The sequence below is a fragment of the Natator depressus genome, chromosome 20 (assembly GCF_965152275.1).
Source record: "Natator depressus isolate rNatDep1 chromosome 20, rNatDep2.hap1, whole genome shotgun sequence".
In the NCBI taxonomy this organism is placed as follows: Eukaryota; Metazoa; Chordata; order Testudines; family Cheloniidae; genus Natator; species Natator depressus.
The window spans coordinates 11,167,385-11,188,098 of NC_134253.1; the positions used below are offsets into that span (position 1 = coordinate 11,167,385).

The 20,714-nt window shown below is 43.0% G+C and overlaps 1 protein-coding gene across 4 annotated transcripts in view; it reads left to right on the forward strand.

The window, feature by feature from the left end:
• The window catches only part of VDR (vitamin D receptor), a 122,411-nt gene that overhangs the window by 30,796 nt on the left and 70,901 nt on the right, over nucleotides 1–20,714 (forward strand). Inside the window, exon 1 of one of the 4 annotated variants that reach the window (XM_074934768.1) lies at nucleotides 12,424–12,445. The exons of the other annotated variants lie outside the window; for them this stretch is intronic. The gene's annotated coding sequence lies outside the window, so the exon portion shown is untranslated. Of the gene's footprint in view, nucleotides 1–12,423; nucleotides 12,446–20,714 lie in introns of those variants that run through there. 4 annotated transcript variants of the gene reach the window in all.

The following is a 20,714-nucleotide window of genomic DNA, read 5'->3' on the forward strand; positions in this document are numbered from 1 at the left end:
ATCTGGGTTCCTGAAAAAACGTAGTTTGGAAACATCTTTCCCCCCCAAATCCTCCCAACCCTTGCACCCCACTTCCTGGGGAAGGTTTGGTAAAGATCCTCACCAATTTGCATAGGTGACCACAGACCCAAACCCTTGGATCATAGAACAATGAAAAAGCATTCAGTTTCCTTACAAGAAGACTTTTAATAGAAGTAAAGGGATCACCTCTATAAAATCAGGATGGTAGATGCCTTAAAGGGTAATTAGATTCAAACATAGAGAATCCCTCTAGGCAAAGCCTTAAGTTACAAAAAAGACACACAGATAGGAATATTCATTCTATTCAGCACAGCTATTTTCTCAGCCATTTAAAGAAATCGTAATCTAACACATACCTAGCTAGATTACTTACTAAGTTCTAAGACTCCATTGCTGTTCTGTCTCCGGCAAAAGCATCACACAGACAGACACAGACCTTCTGGTTTTTCTCCCTCCTCCCAGCTTTTGAAAGTATCTTGTCTCCTCATTGGTCATTTTGGTCAGGTTCCAGCGAGGTTACCTTTAGCTTCTTAACCCTTTACAGGTAAAAGGATTTTTCCTCTGGCCAGGAGGAGTTTTAAAGGGGTTTACCCTTCCCTTTATATTTATGACATGATACTGCAGATTTTTGGGTGACAGCCATTGAGTGCAGTGTGACTTGGCTTCAGCAAAAGTTACAGCTCCTGAGGCAGGGGAGGGAGGCAGGTGCTCAAGTTAGGACATGCCAAAATTGACGCTGGATGTGTAACTTCAAGTGTGCTTCTTTTTGCAAATGCAGCATTACTACACAGCCTTTAATTACATGATAACCTACTATTTTCCAGATAACTCAGTGTAGTATCATGCAAAGATACACAGATAACATCTTTATAATATTTTCATTCCTTCGTATACTTGCGGTGTTGTAGTGGTCCAGTTGATCTTTATTGCCTTACTTTTTTAATACAAGATCGCCTACCTACCAGGTATGTGGGGGTGTTTTTTTGTTTTTTCATAACTTAAATCCCATTTTCTTGTTAACCAATAACTCGTCCTCCCTTAAGTACTGCTCAGGAGATGGGGCAGTTAACTAAAGCTAACTTGGTTGCTGACTTAATGGTCTATGTACCCCAGTCAATGTTCAGCTATTTTCTATGTTCTTAAGCTGTAATATGTTGTGAAAGAAGGATTTATTTACTTTAAATGACTTTTGTGGACTTGGGCATACATGGAACAGTACACAGTACTGCAAGATGCTACATATGTTTATGTAAGTCGGCAGGAAAAATACAGTACATTGTGCTGGTATGTGATCATTGTAATGCATAAGCACAAGTGGTCAGTCATGCATCTATATGCAATGTCTTTTTACTTCTAAAATGTGCAAATTTGATGTAGAGTAACAGCCATAAAATTCCATAATGCTATTTTTAGAGTGACACTTTAAATTTACAGTGCTATTTCCCATTCCAAGTATCAGGAAGGCTGCAGTAAAGCCATAGTGCAGCAAGTTAAATGTATGTATGTTTGTTTTAAAGGTAGCAGCTTCTTGTGAGTTACTCTAGAATGAGCAGTAGGAGTGGTTGCAAATACTTATTCATCTGACACTTTGGGTGCTAACAGATTTTTGTAAACGATTTATTTAGGCAGTTTTAACAAGTTTGCAAACCTTTGCCATGTTAACCTCCGAAACAAAACAATCATTACAACAGCTAGCTTTTGTACAGAGACAGTATATAGGAATACAGTCATCAGATCTTTCTATTTAACTGGTGTTACCATCTTAGAGTGAACATCATTTCAACACCTGTAATATGTCATTTCTGCTGATTTTTATTAAATTGAGTGAAATCTCTCTTTCCACATTTAACAGATCAGGCATGTCTCTCCAATATCTCACAGCTTGTTGGTTGAGCCCTAGACAGGCATCATGCCTAATCCGGCAGGCCAAGTGCTCTTTGAAATTGTGGCCCTCAAAGTCCAAACTCATAGTCTCAATTTTTGTGTCTTCACTCTTTGAATATCGGTGGACAATGGCGGGGAGTTTAAAGGTTAAATCATTTGTATTTCTTTTTATGTTCCTCTTGGGTCCTAGGGCTGTCTGACCTAGCACTGGTGTGTGGTCTGTTCTACTGGTATTTTTTGTTTTGTTGTGTTTAAGGCTGGCCAGCTGTGTCTCTTGCGGGCGGGCCACCCCCCCCCCCTCTTTTTTTTTAAAGCCATAGTCCTTGGGACAATGGGAAATAGAACCAAATCAATTGGGATAATGGGTAAGAAGGATAGATGGGAGCACAGGCACCGACTTTTGAAAGTGCTGGGGAGGGGGGTGCTTGACCTCTGGCTCTGCACCTGGCCCTGCCCCCACCCCACCTTTTCCTGCCGAGTCCCTCCCCTGAGCATGCCGCATCTTCGCTCCTCCCCCCAGCCTCCTGCATGCCGCGAAATAGCTGATTGTGGCTGGAGGGAGGGGGAGGCACTGACCCACAGGGCCCGCCAGACGGGAGGTGCTGGGGAGCGTGGGAGACTGTCGGGGGTACTCTGCACCCTCCATTTTTTCCCCATGGATGCTCCAGCCCCAGAGCACCCATGGAGTCAGTGCCTATGGATGGGAGACGTGGAGACCTTCCTGCCCTGTGTTGGCCTTCCAGTGTTCCTGTTCGTTCATGATCTGCAACTTGCAGCAGAAGTCTCCTGCACAGGAGCCCACAACAGGGACAACTAGAAGTATTCCTATTCCTTCACTTTGGCAAGGAATACTTGGAGACCTCATACAAATCTGCAAGGTCAAGGTGGTCTGACTCAGATGCAACAAAAGGAGCCCTGCTGCATGGTAATACTAGGAGGAGTTTGTTTCGGCACACACATTGGAGAAAACGCCCTTCAAAGGCTGCCTGTTTTCTACTTTGCTATACAACACTTATTTGTGAAATACGTGTCTAGAGGATGGACCATCACAAGCGGTCTTCTGACTTATGTCAGGAAAAAAGTTACAGCCATTTCTCTACAAGGGAGACCATCATAGACTATAGTTAAAGCTGCTCAGCAGCTGGAATTTGTTTCATAGGTAATCTCAAAAATTTCCCATGAAACACATTCCGAAAATTGTTTTGATGGAATCATTGAAATGTAGGACTGGAAGGGACCTTGATAGGTCATCACCAGTCCCCTGCACTGAGGCAGGACTAAGTATTACCTAGACTTAGAATCATAGAATATCAGGGTTGGAAGGGACCTCAGGAGGTCATCTAGACCAACCCCCTGCTCAAAGCAGGACCGATCCCCAACTAAATCATCCCAGCCAGGGCTTTGTCAAGCCTTACCTTAAAAACTTCTAGGGAAGGAGATTTCACCACCTCCCTAGGTAACGCATTCCAGTGTTTCACCGACCTCATAGTGAAAAAGTTTTTCCTAATATCCAACCTAAATTTCCCCCACTGCAACTTGAGACCATTACTCCTTGTTCTGTCATCTGCTACCACTGAAAACAGTCTAGATCCATCCTCTTTGGAACTCCCTTTCAGGTAGTTGAAAGCAGCTATCAAATCCCCCCTCAGTCTTCTCTTCTGAAGACTAAACATCCCCAGTTCCCTCAGCCTCTCCTCATAAGTCATGTGTTCCAGTCCCCTAATCATTTTTGTTGCCCTCCGCTGGACTCTTTCCAATTTTTCCACATCCTTCTTGTAGTGTAGGGCCCAAAACTGGACACAGTACTCCAGATGAGGCCTCACCAATGTCAAATAGAGGGGAACGATCACGTCCCTCAATCTGCTGGCAATGCCCCTACTTACACATCCCAAAATGCCATTGGCCTTCTTGGCAACAAGGGCACACTGTTGACTCATATCCAACTTCTCGTCCACTATAACCTCTAGGTCCTTTTCTGCAGAACTGCTGCCTAGCCATTGGGTCCCTAGTCTGTATCGGTGCATTGGATTATTCCGTCCTAAGTGCAGGACTCTGCACTTGTCCTTGTTGAAACTCATCAGATTTCTTTTGGCCCAATCCTCCAATTTGTCTAGGTTCCTCTGTATCCTATCCCACTCCTCCCAGTTTAGTGTCATCTGCAAACTTGCTGAGGGTGCAATCCACACCATCCTCCAGATCATTTATGAAGATATTGAACAAAACCGGCCCCAGGACCGACCCTTGGGGCACTCCACTTGATACCAGCTGCCAACTAGACATGGAGCCATTGATCACTACCCATTGAGCCCGACAATCTAGCCAGCTCTCTATCCACCTTATAGTCCGTTCATCCAGCCCATACTACTTTAACTTGCTGGCAAGAATACTGTGGGACACCGTGTCAAAAGCTTTGCTAAAGTCAAGGAACAACACGTCCACTGCTTTCCCTTCATCCACAGAGCCAGTTATCTCGTCATAGAAGGCAATTAGATTAGTCAGGCATGACTTGCCCTTGGTGAATCCATGCTGACTGTTCCTGATCACTTTCCTCTCCTCTAAGTGCTTCAGAATTGATTCCTTGAGGACCTGCTCCATGATTTTTCCAGGGACTGAGGTGAGGCTGACTGGCCTGTAGTTCCCTGGATCCTCCTTCTTCCCTTTTTTAAAGATGGGCACTACATTAGCCTTTTTCCAGTCATCTGGGACCTCCCCCGATCGCCATGAGTTTTCAAAGATAATGGCCAATGTCTCTGCAATCACATCCGCCAACTCCTTTAGCACTCTCGGATGCAACGCATCCGGCCCCATGGACTTGTGCTCGTCCATCTTTTCTAAATAGTCCCTAACCACTTCTTTCTCCACAGAGGGCTGGTCACCTTCTCCCCATGCTGTGCTGCCCAGTGCAGTAGTCTGGGAGCTGACCTTGTTCGTGAAGACAGAGGCAAAAAAAGCATTGAGTACATTAGCTTTTTCCACATCCTCTGTCACTAGGTTGCCTCCCTCATTCAGTAAGGGGCCCACACTTTCCTTGACTTTCTTCTTGTTACTAACATACCTGAAGAAACCCTTCTTGTTACTCTTAACATCTCTTGCTAGCTGCAACTCCAGGTGTGGTTTGGCCTTCCTGATTTCACTCCTGCAAGCCCGAGCAATATTTTTATACTCATCCCTGGTCATTTGTCCAATCTTCCACTTACTGTAAGCTTCTTTTTTGTATTCAAGAGCAGCAAGGATTTCACTGTTAAGCCAAGCTGGTCGCCTGCCCTATTTACTCTTCTTTCTACACATTGGGATGGTTTGTTCCTGCAAACTCAATAAGGATTCTTTAAAATACAGCCAGCTCTCCTGGACTCATAGAATCATAGAATATCAGGGTTGGAAGGGACCCCAGAAGGTCATCTAGTCCAACCCCCTGCTCGAAGCAGGACCAATTCCCAGTTAAATCATCCCAGCCAGGGCTTTGTCAAGCCTGACCTTAAAAACCTCTAAGGAAGGAGATTCTACCACCTCCCTAGGTAACGCATTCCAGTGTTTCACCACCCTCTTAGTGAAAAAGTTTTTCCTAATATCCAATCTAAACCTCCCCCATTGCAACTTGATACCATTACTCCTCGTTCTGTCATCTGCTACCATTGAGAACAGTCTAGAGCCATCCTCTTTGGAACCCCCTTTCAGGTAGTTGAAAGCAGCTATCAAATCCCCCCTCATTCTTCTCTTCTGCAGACTAAACAATCCCAGCTCCCTCAGCCTCTCCTCATAAGTCATGTGCTCTAGACCCCTAATCATTTTTGTTGCCCTTCGCTGGACTCTCTCCAATTTATCCACATCCTTCTTGTAGTGTGGGGCCCAAAACTGGACACAGTACTCCAGATGAGGCCTCACCAGTGTCGAATAGAGGGGAACGATCACATCCCTCGTTCTGCTCGCTATGCCCCTACTTATACATCCCAAAATGCCATTGGCCTTCTTGGCAACAAGGGCACACTGTTGACTCATATCCAGCTTCTCGTCCACTGTCACCCCTAGGTCCTTTTCCGCAGAACTGCTGCCTAGCCATTCGGTCCCTAGTCTGTAGCGGTGCATTGGATTCTTCCATCCTAAGTGCAGGACCCTGCACTTATCCTTATTGAACCTCATCAGATTTCTTTTGGCCCAATCCTCCAATTTGTCTAGGTCCTTCTGTATCCTATCCCTCCCCTCCAGCGTATCTACCACTCCTCCCAGTTTAGTATCATCTGCAAATTTGCTGAGAGTGCAATCCACACCATCCTCCAGATCATTTATGAAGATATTGAACAAAACCGGCCCCAGGACCGACCCCTGGGGCACTCCACTTGACACCGGCTGCCAACTAGACATGGAGCCATTTATCACTACCCGTTGAGCCCGACAATCTAGCCAGCTTTCTACCCACCTTATAGTGCATTCATCTAGCCCATACTTCCTTAACTTGCTGACAAGAATACTGTGGGAGACCGTGTCAAAAGCTTTGCTAAAGTCAAGAAACAATACATCCACTGCTTTCCCTTCATCCACAGAACCAGTAATCTCATCATAAAAGGTGATTAGATTAGTCAGGCATGACCTTCCCTTGGTGAATCCATGCTGACTGTTCCTGATCACTTTCCTCTCATGTAAGTGCTTCAGGATTGATTCTTTGAGGACCTGCTCCATGATTTTTCCAGGGACTGAGGTGAGGCTGACTGGCCTGTAGTTCCCAGGATCCTCCTTCTTCCCTTTTTTAAAGATTGGCACTACATTAGCCTTTTTCCAGTCATCCGGGACTTCCCCCGTTCGCCACGAGTTTTCAAAGATAATGGCCAAGGGCTCTGCAATCACAGCCGCCAATTCCTTCAGCACTCTCGGATGTAACTCGTCCGGCCCCATGGACTTGTGCACGTCCAGCTTTTCTAAATAGTCCCTAACCACCTCTATCTCCACAGAGGGCTGGCCATCTCTTCCCCATTCTGTGATGCCCAGCGCAGCAGTCTGGGAGCTGACCTTGTTAGTGAAAACAGAGGCAAAAAAAGCATTGAGTACATTAGCTTTTTCCACATCCTCTGTCACTAGGTTGCCTCCCTCATTCAGTAAGGGGCCCACACTTTCCTTGGCTTTCTTCTTGTTGCCAACATACCTGAAGAAACCCTTCTTGTTACTCTTGACATCTCTTGCTAGCTGCAGCTCCAGGTGCGATTTGGCCCTCCTTATATCTTTCCTACATGCCCGAGCAATATTTTTATACTCTTCCCTGGTCATATGTCCAACCTTCCACTTCTTGTAAGCTTCTTTTTTATGTTTAAGATCCGCTAGGATTTCACCATTAAGCCAAGCTGGTCGCTTGCCATGTTTACTATTCTTTCGACTCATCGGGATGGTTTGTCCCTGTAACCTCAACAGGGATTCCTTGAAATACAGCCAGCTCTCCTGGACTCCCTTCCCCTTCATGATAGTCCCCCAGGGGATCCTACCCATCCGTTCCCTGAGGGAGTCGAAGTCTGCTTTCCTGAAGTCCAGGGTCCGTATCCTGCTGCTTACCTTTCTTCCCTGCGTCAGGATCCTGAACTCAACCAACTCATGGTCACTGCCTCCCAGATTCCCATCCACTTTTGCTTCCCCCACTAATTCCTTTCCCCCTCATGTTATTCTCTCAGGGGATCCTGCCCATCAGCTCCCTGAGGGAGTCAAAGTCTGCTTTTCTGAAGTCCAGGGTCCGTATTCTGCTGCTCTCCTTTCTTCCTTTTGTCAGGATCCTGAACTAGACCATTTTGTGGTCACTGCCCCCCAGGTTCCCATCCACCTTTGCTTCCCCTACTAATTCTTCCCAGTTTGTGAGCAGCAGGTCAAGAAGAGCTCTGCCCCTAGTTGGTTCCTCCAGCACTTGCACCAGGAAATTGTACCCTACATTTTCCAGAAACTTCCTGGATTGTCTGTGCACTGCTGTATTGCTCTCCCAGCAGATATCAGGGTGATTGAAGTCTCCCATGAGAACCAGGGCCTGCGATCTAGTAACTTCTGCAAGTTGCCGGAAGAAAGCCTCATCCACCTCATCCCCCTGGTCTGGTGGTCTATAGTAGACTCCCACCACAACATCACCCTTGTTTCTCACACTTCTAAACTTAATCCAGAGACTCTCAGGTTTTTCTGCAGTTTCATACTTTGAGCTCTGAGCAGTCATACTGCTCTCTTACATACAGTGCAACTCCCCCACCTTTTCTGCCCTTATTGAACAGCTTATATCCATCCATGACAGTACTCTAGTCATGTGAGTTATCCCACCAAGTCTCTGTTATTCCAATCACATCATAATTCCTTGACTGTGCCAGGACTTCCAGTTCTCCCTGCTTGTTTCCCAGGCTTCGTGCATTTGTATATAGGCACTTGAGGTAACCTGCTGATCGCCCCTCTTTCTCGGTATGAGGCAGGAGCCCTCCCCTCTCACGCGCTCCTGCTCGTGCCTCCTCCCGGTATCCCACTTACCTCAGGGCTTTGGTCTCCTTCCCCCGGTGAACCTAGTTTAAAGCCCTCCTCACTAGGTTAGCCAGCCTGCTTGCAAAGATGCTCTTCCCTCTCTTTGTTAGGTGGAGCCTGTCTCTGCCTAGCACTCCTTCTTGGAACACCAACCCATGGTCAAAGAATCCAAAGCCTTCTCTCCGACACCACCTGCGTAGCCATTCGTTGACTTCCACGATTCGACGGTCTCTACCCAGGCCTTTTCCGTCCACGGGGAGGATGGACGAGAACACCACTTGCACCTCAAACTCCTTTATCCTTCTTCCCAGAGCCACGTAGTCCGCAGTGATCCGCTCAAGGTCATTCTTGGCAGTATCATTGGTGCCCACGTGAAGAAGCAGGAAGGGGTAGCGATCCAAGGGCTTGATGAGTCTCTCGGCAGTCTCTCCGTCACATCGCAAATCTTAGCTCCTGGCAAGCAGCAGACTTGGGTGTTTGTCTGGCCTGTTCTTAAAAACCTCCAGTGATGGAGATTCCACAACCTTCTAATTTGTTCCAGCGCTTAGCTACCCTTACAGTTTGGAAGTTTTTCCTAATGTCCAGCATAAATCTCCCTTGCTGCAATTTTAAGCCCATCGCTTCTTGTCCTGTCCTCAGTGGTTGAGAAAGGAGATACATTTTTCTCCTTTATATAACAACCTTTTATGAATTGAAGTCTGTTATCATGTACCCCTCAGGCTTCTCTTCTCCAGACTAAACAAACCTAATTTTTTCAATCTTTCCTCTTAGGTCATGTTTTCTAGATCTTTTAATCATTATGTCCACATCTTTCTTGAAGTGTGGTGCCCAGAACTGGACAAAATACTCCAGTTGAGGGCTTATCAGTGTTGAATAGAATTGCTTCTCATGTCTTGCTTAAACATTCCTGCTAATACATCCCAGAATGATGTTTGCTTTTTTTGCAACAGCATTACATTGTTGACTCATATTTAGTTTGATCCACTAACCACCATATCCTTTTCTGTGGTACTCCTTTCTAGGCAGTCACTTCCCATTTTGTATTTGTGCAATTGGTAATTTCTTAAGTGTAGTACTTTGCATTTCTCCTTTTTGAATTTCATCCTATTTATTTCAGCCCATTTCTCCAGTTTGTCAAGATCACTTGATTTTAATACTGTCCTTCAAAGTGCTTGTAACCCCTCCCAGCTAGACAAACTTTATAAGTATACCTCTGTACCATTCTCCACAACATTTATGAAGACCTTGACTAGAACTAGACCTATGACAGATCCCTGTAGGACCCTACTTGATATGTCTTTCCAGATTGACACTGAACCATTGATAACTACTCTGACAATAGTGTCATTGTGATTCATTTTGTTTAGATTGTTGCATAATTTTAATTTAATATTTTAATGTCTATATATAAATATTAAGTATCTAAAATTTACAATTAAATGTTGTGTATATAATAAATATATATCATATATTATATCAAAGTCAAAGCAAAATGAAACCAGTCAAAATATTCAAATCTTTTCCCATCAAAAAGTTAATCAATTGATGCATTCCAGCTAAAAGTTTCATCTTACACAAAACTATGTATTTTTAAATGGAAAACTGTTGCCATGAAAACTCTTTGACCAGCTCTAACTATAGTATTTGCCTGTAATAGAGCACTACTTTCAGAATCCTATACTCTGGGGAATTTGTATAAGGGATGCAACTTATTGTACTGGCAACTACCAAGCATTCAGAAATCGTGAGTCAGGGCCCCCCAAAATTGCACTAAAACTTTGTCTTATTTGCTTCTTTTGAGCCTTTAAGATTCATGTTGTCCAACTCTTTTCCATAACCATGAAACCTAGAAACTTCCCACCCCCACCCACACATAATCACATGACTTTAGGACCTGGGGCTTTAAATAAAAAAAACCCCAAATAACACATGCCAGATAAAATCACTGGAGTTGGCAATGATTCTGTACTGAAAACATTATTGCGCTAATAGTCTAAATGTTTCTTTTTGTGCCTAGTGCAGTCAATTTTGGCTTCTATGACTAGACTTGGAGGCTGCTCCACCCTGTCAGGCTGCTCACATCTCTCCTTTAAAATTTTCTTGTGATGTGATATCTACAAAGCTCTTTTGACAGTGGTGAGGTAGCTGGGTGTGCTGTGACTGCAGCTTCTTACTCTAATCACAATTGTCTCACTGTTACTTTGTGCTTACTGTCTTGTCACATATTGGTATCCTAAGCTCTTATGAACAGAGTCCATTCCTGCCCTAGTGCTTAACACAATGGGGCTCCAATCCTTGACTGGGGCCTGTGGGTGCTACTGCAGTACAAATGTTTAAAAATAATAATGAGGTGGAGTACTCTTACGGGCAGCCCACTTTCTGTGCTTCAGGGAGAGGCATGTCAAACTGCTGGGCAGGGCTGCATATGTCATCTTGCCAATGTTGAGAAGGTACGTGTGTTTTTTGAGCCCTGACTTTGTCTCTAATCTCGTTGGGTTAGAGAGTAGAACTCTGTTTGAATCCAAATTCAGTTCTGGCTATTCTTTGGTCAGGAATTGGGATCTGAAAGCAACTATAAAATCTCTGAAATTATTATGGAGGAAGCAGCTTTGTGTGCTTCGGAGTGGTTTGATATTTTTTTTTTTTAAAAAAGCAAAAAGGAAACCTTGATTTAAGATAAAAAGAAAAGGAGTACTTGTGGCACCTTAGAGACTAACCAATTTATTTGAGCATAAGCTTTCGTGAGCTACAGCTCACTTCATCGGATGCATACTGTGGAAAGTGTAGAAGATCTTTTTATATACACACAAAGCATGAAACAATACCTCCTCCCACCCCACTCTCCTGCTGGTAATAGCTTATCTAAAGTGATCACTCTCCTTACAATGACAGATTTCAGAGTAACAGCCGTTGTGTATGATAGTCAAGTTGGGCCATTTCCAGCACAAATCCAGGTTTTCTCACCACCACCCCCCACAAACCCACTCTCCTGCTGGTAATAGCTTAACTAAAGTGACCACTCTTTAGATAAGCTATTACCAGCAGGAGAGTGGGTTTGTGTGTGTGTGTGTTGGGGGGGGGGTGAGAGAACCTGGATTTGTGCTGGAAATGGCCCAACTTGATTATCATACACATTGTAAGGAGAGTGATCGCTTTAGATAAGCTATTACCAGCAGGAGAGTGGGGTGGGAGGAGGTATTTTTTCATGCTTTGTGTGTATATAAAAATCTTCTACACTTTCCACAGTATGCATCCGATGAAGTGAGCTGTAGCTCACGAAAGCTTATGCTCAAATAAATTTGTTAGTCTCTAAGGTGCCACAAGTACTCCTTTTCTTTTTGCGAATACAGACTAACACGGCTGTTACTCTGAAACTTGATTTAAAGATGTTGTTTTTAGCTATTCTGAAAGAAATGTTGATTCTCATTGGTTGGTAACTAATTAATTAAAATTTTGGTTTGCAATTAAATAAGCCTTTTACACTAAACTTGGTACTTTTGCTAATCAGGAGGATATGCTAGACCTATGTACATTATTTAACTTCTGTATTTTAACATAATCTGAATTTTTATTAGAAAATGGTGAATGATGCATTTCTTATTTACAAGATTTATGTTTGTTTATGATTTTGTGACAAATTCTATATGGATGAAAATTAGAATTTAAAATTGTGTTTTTATTAGTTAGTTTTATTTAAGTGGAAAAATTACATATCCAGCACAAGAGGGAATATTTAACTGATTTAATAAACCATGGAAGTCTCTGCAGTTAGTGAACTGAACTGATTTGTTTCTGGTCACCATGTCCTTCAGGATTTTAGAGCTAGTAAATCTCATCCTCTCTCTCGCCTAGTTTTTTTATTATTATGATTAATTATTATTCATAGATTGGAAAAGGAAAACAAGCTATTCTGCTTTTTCAAATGCCAGTTGGTTTCTCAACTTTGAGTGAATTAATCATTGAACTGAATTGGTTGAGAAAATATTTTCTTTGTTTCAGTTTATTCTACAGCTGTAGAAGAGGCTACTGCTGTCAAAAGCTGGTTTCACATGTCGTCAAACTCTTGTTTCAGGTACTTAGCCAATGATTGCCACCAGTTCCATGGCTTGAAGTTTCAAAGAAAGTCAGCAGCAAGCATGTACTGCTTAATATTATGTATTTTAATTTAAACAATTTTAGTAGATTTGAGTAAGTTTAGGCTTTAGCATAGGTTGGCCTAATTTCCAATTTAATGGTAAATAGGTTTGTTTTTTTAAATAAATAAAAATTAGATTTTTTTATATTAACATTTTTTATTTATAAATTGTGGATTTTTATCCACCCTGTGCTCTTAAGAGGAGGATTCTCTTCAGTCAGCCCATGTAGAGCCAGATTTATAGTTCATTATAGTATCAAGAACGTCACGTTCTTGTCTTTGACAAATACACACTGTACCTTCACATATTTTAAGGCCAGAAGGGATCCTGATCTAATCTGACCTCCTGCATATCACAGGCCATTGAATTTAGCTCAGCAATTCTTGCATCAAAGGCTTTTCAGCTGGCCAGCACGCTGAAGTGGCTCAGTTAACCAGTCCTAGGGAAATGTACTCCATGATCTTCCCAGTGGTTGTGTGAAGTGGTGCTTCCATGCAAACATAAATTTACAGTATATTACAGTTGCTTTCAAAACTTGCTGATCATGTAAGTGAACACCTGATATTCCAATGATTCTCTGCAAACTTAGCTTGGCAGTGAATTGGAGGGCTCAGAAGAAGGGGGTTCAGAGAGTGAGCATTGGCAGAACATGTAGATGCTGCTTCTCTTATTGGAGTCTATCAGTAAGTTAAGAAAGTAAGCCAGATATAGAAGATACAAAAGAACACTGTTTATTCTACTGAAAGAAGATTCTGGAGGGACTTTTAGTTAGACATCCAGGTGCTGGATCAAGAACAGATGCATCATGGGGGGATGGCACATTAGTTCAGACTGAAGACATGATAAAGGAAGACTGTGGAAACAAGGAATAGTAATAAGATAAAGAGAGGAAGTGTGTGTGTGTGTGTGTGTGTGTGTGTGTGAAGCTAGTCAACCTAGACCTCTCTTATAAGATGGAAAATCAGACAGAAGAAAGGGACTAACGATCGACTGTGGCTGGCTAAGTGAGCAAAAGCTGAAAGGACGCTACTAAAAAAAAGAACAGGAGTACTTGTGGCATCTTAGAGACTAACAAATTTATTTGAGCGTAAGCTTTCGTGAGCTAAAACCCACTTCATCGGATGCATGCAGTGGAAAATACAGTAGGAAGATAGATATATATACACAGAGAACATAAAACAATGGGTGTTATCATACACACTATAACGAGAGTGATCAGTTAAGGTGAGCTATTACCAGCAGGAGAGGGAAAAAAACCTTTTATAGTGGTAATCAAGATGGGCCATTTCCAGCAATTCACAAGAACGTGTGAGGAACAGTGCGGGGGGGGGGAATAGTTTTACTTTGTGTAATGACCCATCCACTCCCAGTCTTTATTCAAGCCTAATTTAATGCTGTCCAGTTTGCAAATTAATTCCAATTCAGCAGTCTCTCATTGCAGTCTGTTTTTGAAGTTTTTTTGTTGTAATATTGCAACTTTTAGGTCTTTAATCAAGTGACCAGTGAGACTGAAGTGTTCTCCGACTGGTTTTTGAATGTTATAATTCTTGATGTCTGATTTGTGTCCATTTATTCTTTTACATAGAGACTGTACAGTTTGACCAATGTACATGGCAGAGGGGCATTTCTGGCACATGATGGCATATATCACATTGGTAGATGTGATATTAAAAAAAAAAAAAGGAAGGAAGAGGGGAAAAATCCTTCTAGCCTAGGTGCTATAATTATGGTCACAGGAAAAGCTACTTTGATAAATAAGTGGATAAAAATAAACTTTGGAGGATGGCTGAAAAGTGACCCATTGACACTATTAACATAATCACATTCCTAAATACCTTTTTTTTTTTTTTTAATGGTTACTGTTGCCCAATAACTCACAATGCAAATCTAGTTTCAAAGGGAAACTGTCTGCAACTTGCAAATTCAAATAGAATTCTGCATCTTGCTTTCTGGGGGACTTCAGGATAAAAAGGTTTAGTTAGTGTTGGTCAGGAATCAGAGTACCTGTGTTCCAGCATGACCTTGTCATTATGCCCAAGCGCTAATTGGAAAGCCTGTATACCTGGCTTCTTTCCACTCCTTTAAAGGAACAGCATTTGGGATTTTTGGAACCTTTAGATGTGAAATGTTTCTTACCTAATCCGTGTCACATGAGTTCTAATAAAGATACTTGGATACTGTGGCGACTTTAAAACAATAAGCAAGCTTTACCAAGTTTATATGCTTTGCCTCTCTACTTTAAACAGCCATCAACTGCTCTTCTCAGTCTCATGCCCTTCATATCCTGAGATGCTGGTCTCTGCAGCCATCCTTTCTGTCTCAACCCCTTCCCATCCACACAGTTGGCATCTTTTTTCTACTTCCATCCTTCCCACTCCATGGGATGGCCTCTCTCCTGGAGCTCAGTTTGAGGATTCCTCCTATTTCATATATCTGGTTAGTACAGTTTGTGTCTGATGGGGCTTCACATATTTTCCCATAACTTCTAGTCTGTGATGGCACAGGGTGGTGAGAGAAAAAACATCTAAACTTGGTGGGGCCACCTAGTATATTTCTGTTTTGGGGTGTTAGCCAATGAGGAGGAATATGGGGAGTAATGAGGCCAGAAACACTTTGCTATCTCTAACTAGAAGGAAAAAATGATGTTGCTTCTGTAGGCTGAGTACATTGCACACATCAGGGGTGTTCCTTGCATGCCTCCATTTCCCTCCTCCCTTCCTTTCCCCCTGTCAAGGTTCCTTCCCCACTCTGAACTCTAGGGTACAGATGTGGGGACCTGCATGAAAACCTCCTAAACTTACTTTTACTAGCTTAGGTTAAAACTTCCCCAAGGTACAAACTATTTTACCTTTTGCCCTTGGACTTTCACTGCCACCACCAAATGTCTAACCGGGTTTATTATTGGGAAAGTCATTTGGAAATGTATTTCCCCCCAAAATCCTCACCAAAACCTTGCACCCCCCCTTCCTGGGGAAGGTTTGATTAAAAATCCTCACCAATTTGCATAGGTGACCACAAACCCAAACCCTTGGATCTTAAGAACAATGAAAAAAGCATTCAGTTTCTTACAAGAAGAATTTTAATGGAAGAAAAAGTAAAAAGAATCATCTCTGTAAAATCAGGATGGTAAATACTTTACAGGGTAATTAGATTCAAAACATAGAGAATACCTCTAGGAAAAACCTTAAGTTACAAAAAGACACAAAGACAGGAATATCCATTCTATTCAGCACAGCTTATTTTCTCAGCCATTTTAAAGAAATCATAATCTAACGCATATCTAGCTAGATTACTTACTAAGTTCTAAGACTCCATTCTGTTCTGTCCCTGGCAAAAGCATCACACAGACAGACCCAGACCCTTTGTTTCTCCGCCCACTCCAGCTTTGAAAGTATCTTGTCTCCTCATTGGTCATTTTGGTCAGGTGCCAGCGAGGTTATCCTAGCTTCTTAACCCTTTACAGGTGAAAGGGCTTTTCCTCTGGCCAGGAGGGATTTTAAAGGTGTTTAGCCTTCCCTTTATATTTATAAAAAGAAAAGGAGTACTTGTGGCACCTTAGAGACTAACCAGTTTATTTGAGTATAAGCTTTCGTGAGCTACGAAAGCTTATGCTCAAATAAATTGGTTAGTCTCTAAGGTGCCACAAGTCCTCCTTTTCTTTTTGCGAATACAGACTAACACGGCTGCTACTCTGAAACCTGTCTTTATATTTATGACACCCCCCCCAAGCTCCCTGTGTGTGACTTGCAGTAACCTGTGTTCCCTCTGACAAATGCCAAGGGCTCTGTCTCCCCTTCCCTCTTCCCCACCATGGCAGGGGCCCTATGTGCCCCCACCCCACCCCATTCTTCCGCCACATAAGAACGGCCATACTGGGTCAGACCATCGGTCCATCAAGCCTAGGATTGCCAACCCTCCAGGAATTAAAGATTGTCATGTGATGAAGCCTCCAGGAATATGTTCAACCAAAATTGGTAACCCTAATCTAGGCCAGTATCCTGTCTTCCGACAGTGGCCAATGCCAGGTGCCCCAGAGGGAATGAACAGAACAGGTAATCATCAAGTGATCCATCCCGTCACCCATGCCCAGCTTCTGGACAGGGCCTCTACAGTCCTCCTTCCAGTTTTCTGATTTTTTTTCCACCAAAATCAGTAGGATTCTGTCCCTTGATACCTAGAAGATTCCTTAAAAGTTTGGAATTGTTTGGATGTGGCACTCAAAAGTTAGAAATGCCACTGAGTTCAGTGTAAGACCTCGCTTCGCTTGACCAACTTTCCTTTTTTTTTTTTTTTTTTTAAGCTTTAATACCAGGATATGGCTTTCAATAGCTAACAGCTTTCTGGCTTTGTAGAAGTCCATAATCAAATTTAGTGTATTGATGGGCTTGTTCCACTGTAAAATCTTCGAATGGCCTCTCTAAAGGCTATGATGCACTCCAGTTCCTGAGAGGTAACGAGGTAACTGTTCCTTTTTTATATTAAGAAGTATGTTGTATCTTTTGACCTCTAAACCAAAATAATTACCTTCTTTCGTTCTTTCCAACTGTCGGATGCAAAAGAAATTATTTTTCCATTGCCAGACAGCACTGAGCTTACTCAAAGCCCAAGTCTAGCACATCTGAGAATCCTCCTGTGAATGTTGTAGCCCAGTGACTCTGTCCTCTGCCTTGCAAAACTGAACTGGAAACACTTCAGGATTGTCATCCTGCTGGAGCAGGAACTGAGCCTTTCTATTTGTTCAATATCTAGCACAAGGGATCCCCTGAGCCTGATCAGGGTCTCTGGAAGCTCCAGTAAAATTAATGGAGGGAACAGTTCTGCATTGGCTGAGGGGAGTAACTAGCTGCCAACCTGCATCCCAGAGTCACTGCTCCAATGTTGCATGCACAGCCAGCTGCCACATGTGGCCTATGTGTAGAAGCAAGACCTAATTGAACAGCATGGAAAATAACCGCTCCCCCGTTAGAACTGCAACAGAGGGCTAAGGGAGATTCTGTACAGGGAAGCCCAGGAAATAAGACTCTATGCCTTACCCCCATATTGCTGTGTAATTTTTTGTTCGTTTCATACAGAAGTGGAGGTGCTAGTTGAAAGTCAGAGGGATTTTAGAAGACTACGGGCCTAAGGGTCAGAGTTTAAAAGGTAGTGAGACGCATCTCACTACCTTTAGAACTCTGACCCTTAAGTGACTTAAGTTCTTGGAAAAATTTTACACTGTATCTCTTGTCCCCAGCCAGCTTATCCAGGCTTCCACATTAAATAGCTTCATGTTGGGTACCATGCGGTCTATTATGAATACAGGTTTCAGAGTAACAGCCGTGTTAGTCTGTATTCGCAAAAAGAAAAGGAGGACTTGTGGCACCTTAGAGACTAACCAATTTATTTGAGCATGAGCTTTCGTGAGCTACAGCTCACTTCATCGGATGCATACTGTGGAAACTGCAGAAGACATTATATACACAGAGACCATGAAACAATACCTCCTCCCACCCCACTCTCCTGCTGGTAATAGCTTATCTAAAGTGATCATCAAGTTGGGCCATTTCCAGCACAAATCCAGGTTTTCTCACCCTCCGCCTCCCCCCCCCACACACAAACTCACTCTCCTGCTGGTAATAGCCCATCCAAAGTGACCACTCTCCCTACAATGTGCATGATAATCAAGGTGGGCCATTTCCAGCACAAATCCAGGTTTTCTCACCCCCCCACCCCCATACACACACAAACTCACTATCATGCTGGCCATAGCTCATCCAAACTGACCACTCTCCTTACAATGTGTATGATGATCAAGGTGGGCCATTTCCAGCATAAATCCAAGTTTAACCAGAACGTCTGAGGGGGAAGGGGGGGTAGGAAAAAACAAGGGGAAATAGGCTACCTTGCATAATGCCACTCCCAGTCTCTATTTAAGCCTAAATTAATAGTATCCAATTTGCAAATGAATTCCAATTCAGCAGTTTCTCGCTGGAGTCTGGATTTGAAGTTTTTTCGCTGTAAGATAGCGACCTTCATGTCTGTGATTGCGTGACCAGAGAGATTGAAGTGTTCTCCGACTGGTTTATGAATGTTATAATTCTTGACATCTGATTTGTGTCCATTTATTCTTTTACGTAGAGACTGTCCAGTTTGACCAATGTACATGGCAGAGGGGCATTGCTGGCACATGATGGCATATATCACATTGGTGGATGTGCAGGTGAACGAGCCTCTGATAGTGTGGCTGATGTTGTTAGGCCCTGTGATGGTGTCCCCTGAATAGATATGTGGGCACAGTTGGCAACGGGCTTTGTTGCAAGGATAGGTTCCTGGGTTACTGGTTCTGTTGTGTGGTATGTGGTTGTTGGTGAGTATTTGCTTCAGGTTGGGGGGCTGTCTGTAGGCAAGGACTGGCCTGTCTCCCAAGATTTGTGAGAGTGTTGGGTCATCCTTCAGGATAGGTTGTAGATCCTTAATAATGCGTTGGAGGGGTTTTAGTTGGGGGCTGAAGGTGACGGCTAGTGGCGTTCTGTTATTTTCTTTGTTAGGCCTGTCCTGTAGTAGGTGACTTCTGGGAACTCTTCTGGCTCTATCAATCTGTTACACCACACCCCCCCTCAGACGTTCTGGTTAAACTTGGATTTATGCTGGAAATGGCCCACCTTGATTATCATACACATTGTAAAGAGAGTGGTCACTTTGGATGGGCTATTACCAGCAGGAGAGTGAGTTTGTGTGGGGTGGGGCAGAGGGTGAGAAAACCTGGATTTGTGCTGGAAATGGCCCAACTTGATGATCACTTTAGATAAGCTATTACCAGCAGGAGAGTGTGGTGGGAGGAGGTATTGTTTCATGGTCTCTGTGTATATAATGTCTTCTGCAGTTTCCACAGTATGCATCCGATGAAGTGAGCTGTAGCTCACGAAAGCTCATGCTCAAATAAATTGGTTAGTCTCTAAGATGCCACAAGTACTCCTTTTCTTATTATGAATACAGTATCAATGTTTTGTATATAAGGAGGCCATCCGACATCTGTTCAGTAACTCTCATGAAAGGCAGCTGAATAATAGGGCTCCCTGAAGCTGCAGGAGGAAGCAACTTAATTGTATTTTTTTCTTTCCAGAGAGGGGCTGCACACCTGTCATAACTAGACATTATGGATAGCTAGTTTTGTACTGAAAAAGCCTTTTGAATTTCAAGTACCATGCCAAAGTTTCTTATGTTAATGCAGGGAGGATCATTGCATTTTTCACATGTCAGTGTTGTGAAACAAATGTGTGAACCATAAAGCTAATAGAATCATAGAATATCAGGGTTGGAAGGGACCTCAGGAGGTCAGGAAGAGACCTCAGGAGGTCAATAGAATATATGACCACTTACTTTACATGAATAAGTCTCTTTAATGATGAGTTTTTGAATGATCTAGTTGTAGCTGTGTATTTTATCAACTACAGCAATCAGAGTTGTTTTCCTGATCTCTAGACCAACTGAAGGAGGTCATGAAACAGCGAAACCACAGTATTGTAAATTCATTAACACTAGTGGCTCCACGTATGACCTTTCACATATGACCCTCTTGTTGAAAAGCCCTCTGTTGGTGTTACATAACCTAGATTTCAGTATAAACTCAACTTCTAGGTTTTGCTCTTGTCCTAACTCCTGTTTTTGTTTTTACACGGGGGGTCCCCCCTTGGGTATAACTCACTCAAGGCTTAATTCTCCTTGCAGCCTTCAGGCTCGAAAGGGGCAGCATAGTTCAGTGGATAGGGCATAGGACAGGGGTGGCAAAGACCTGGCTTCTAGTCACATTACTACTGACCTGCTGTGTGACCTCACATCAGTCACTTCACCTCTGTGCCCCCTCCTACCTTTGTTTTGTCTAATTAGATTGCAAGCTCTTTAGGCCAGGGATTCTCTCTCTTGCTATATTTATACAGTGCTTAGCCCAGTGAGGCCCTGACACTACTGTAGGCCTCTGGCCACTCTGTAATCTCACCGCTACTACTATTAGTTATAATATATCCTGGATTATTAGTCTTACTGCGTACTCTAGACACTTTCACATACTTGACTCTGCTCTCTAGGCTCTGAGACATTACTATACACAGCATCCAAATGAGACTTGACCACATGTAAATGCATATTCCAATGGATATAAAAATTTACACGGGGTGGGAAGTATTGAGGTAAATGCATCTGTGGTTTGCAGTAATTTATTAAATTTCA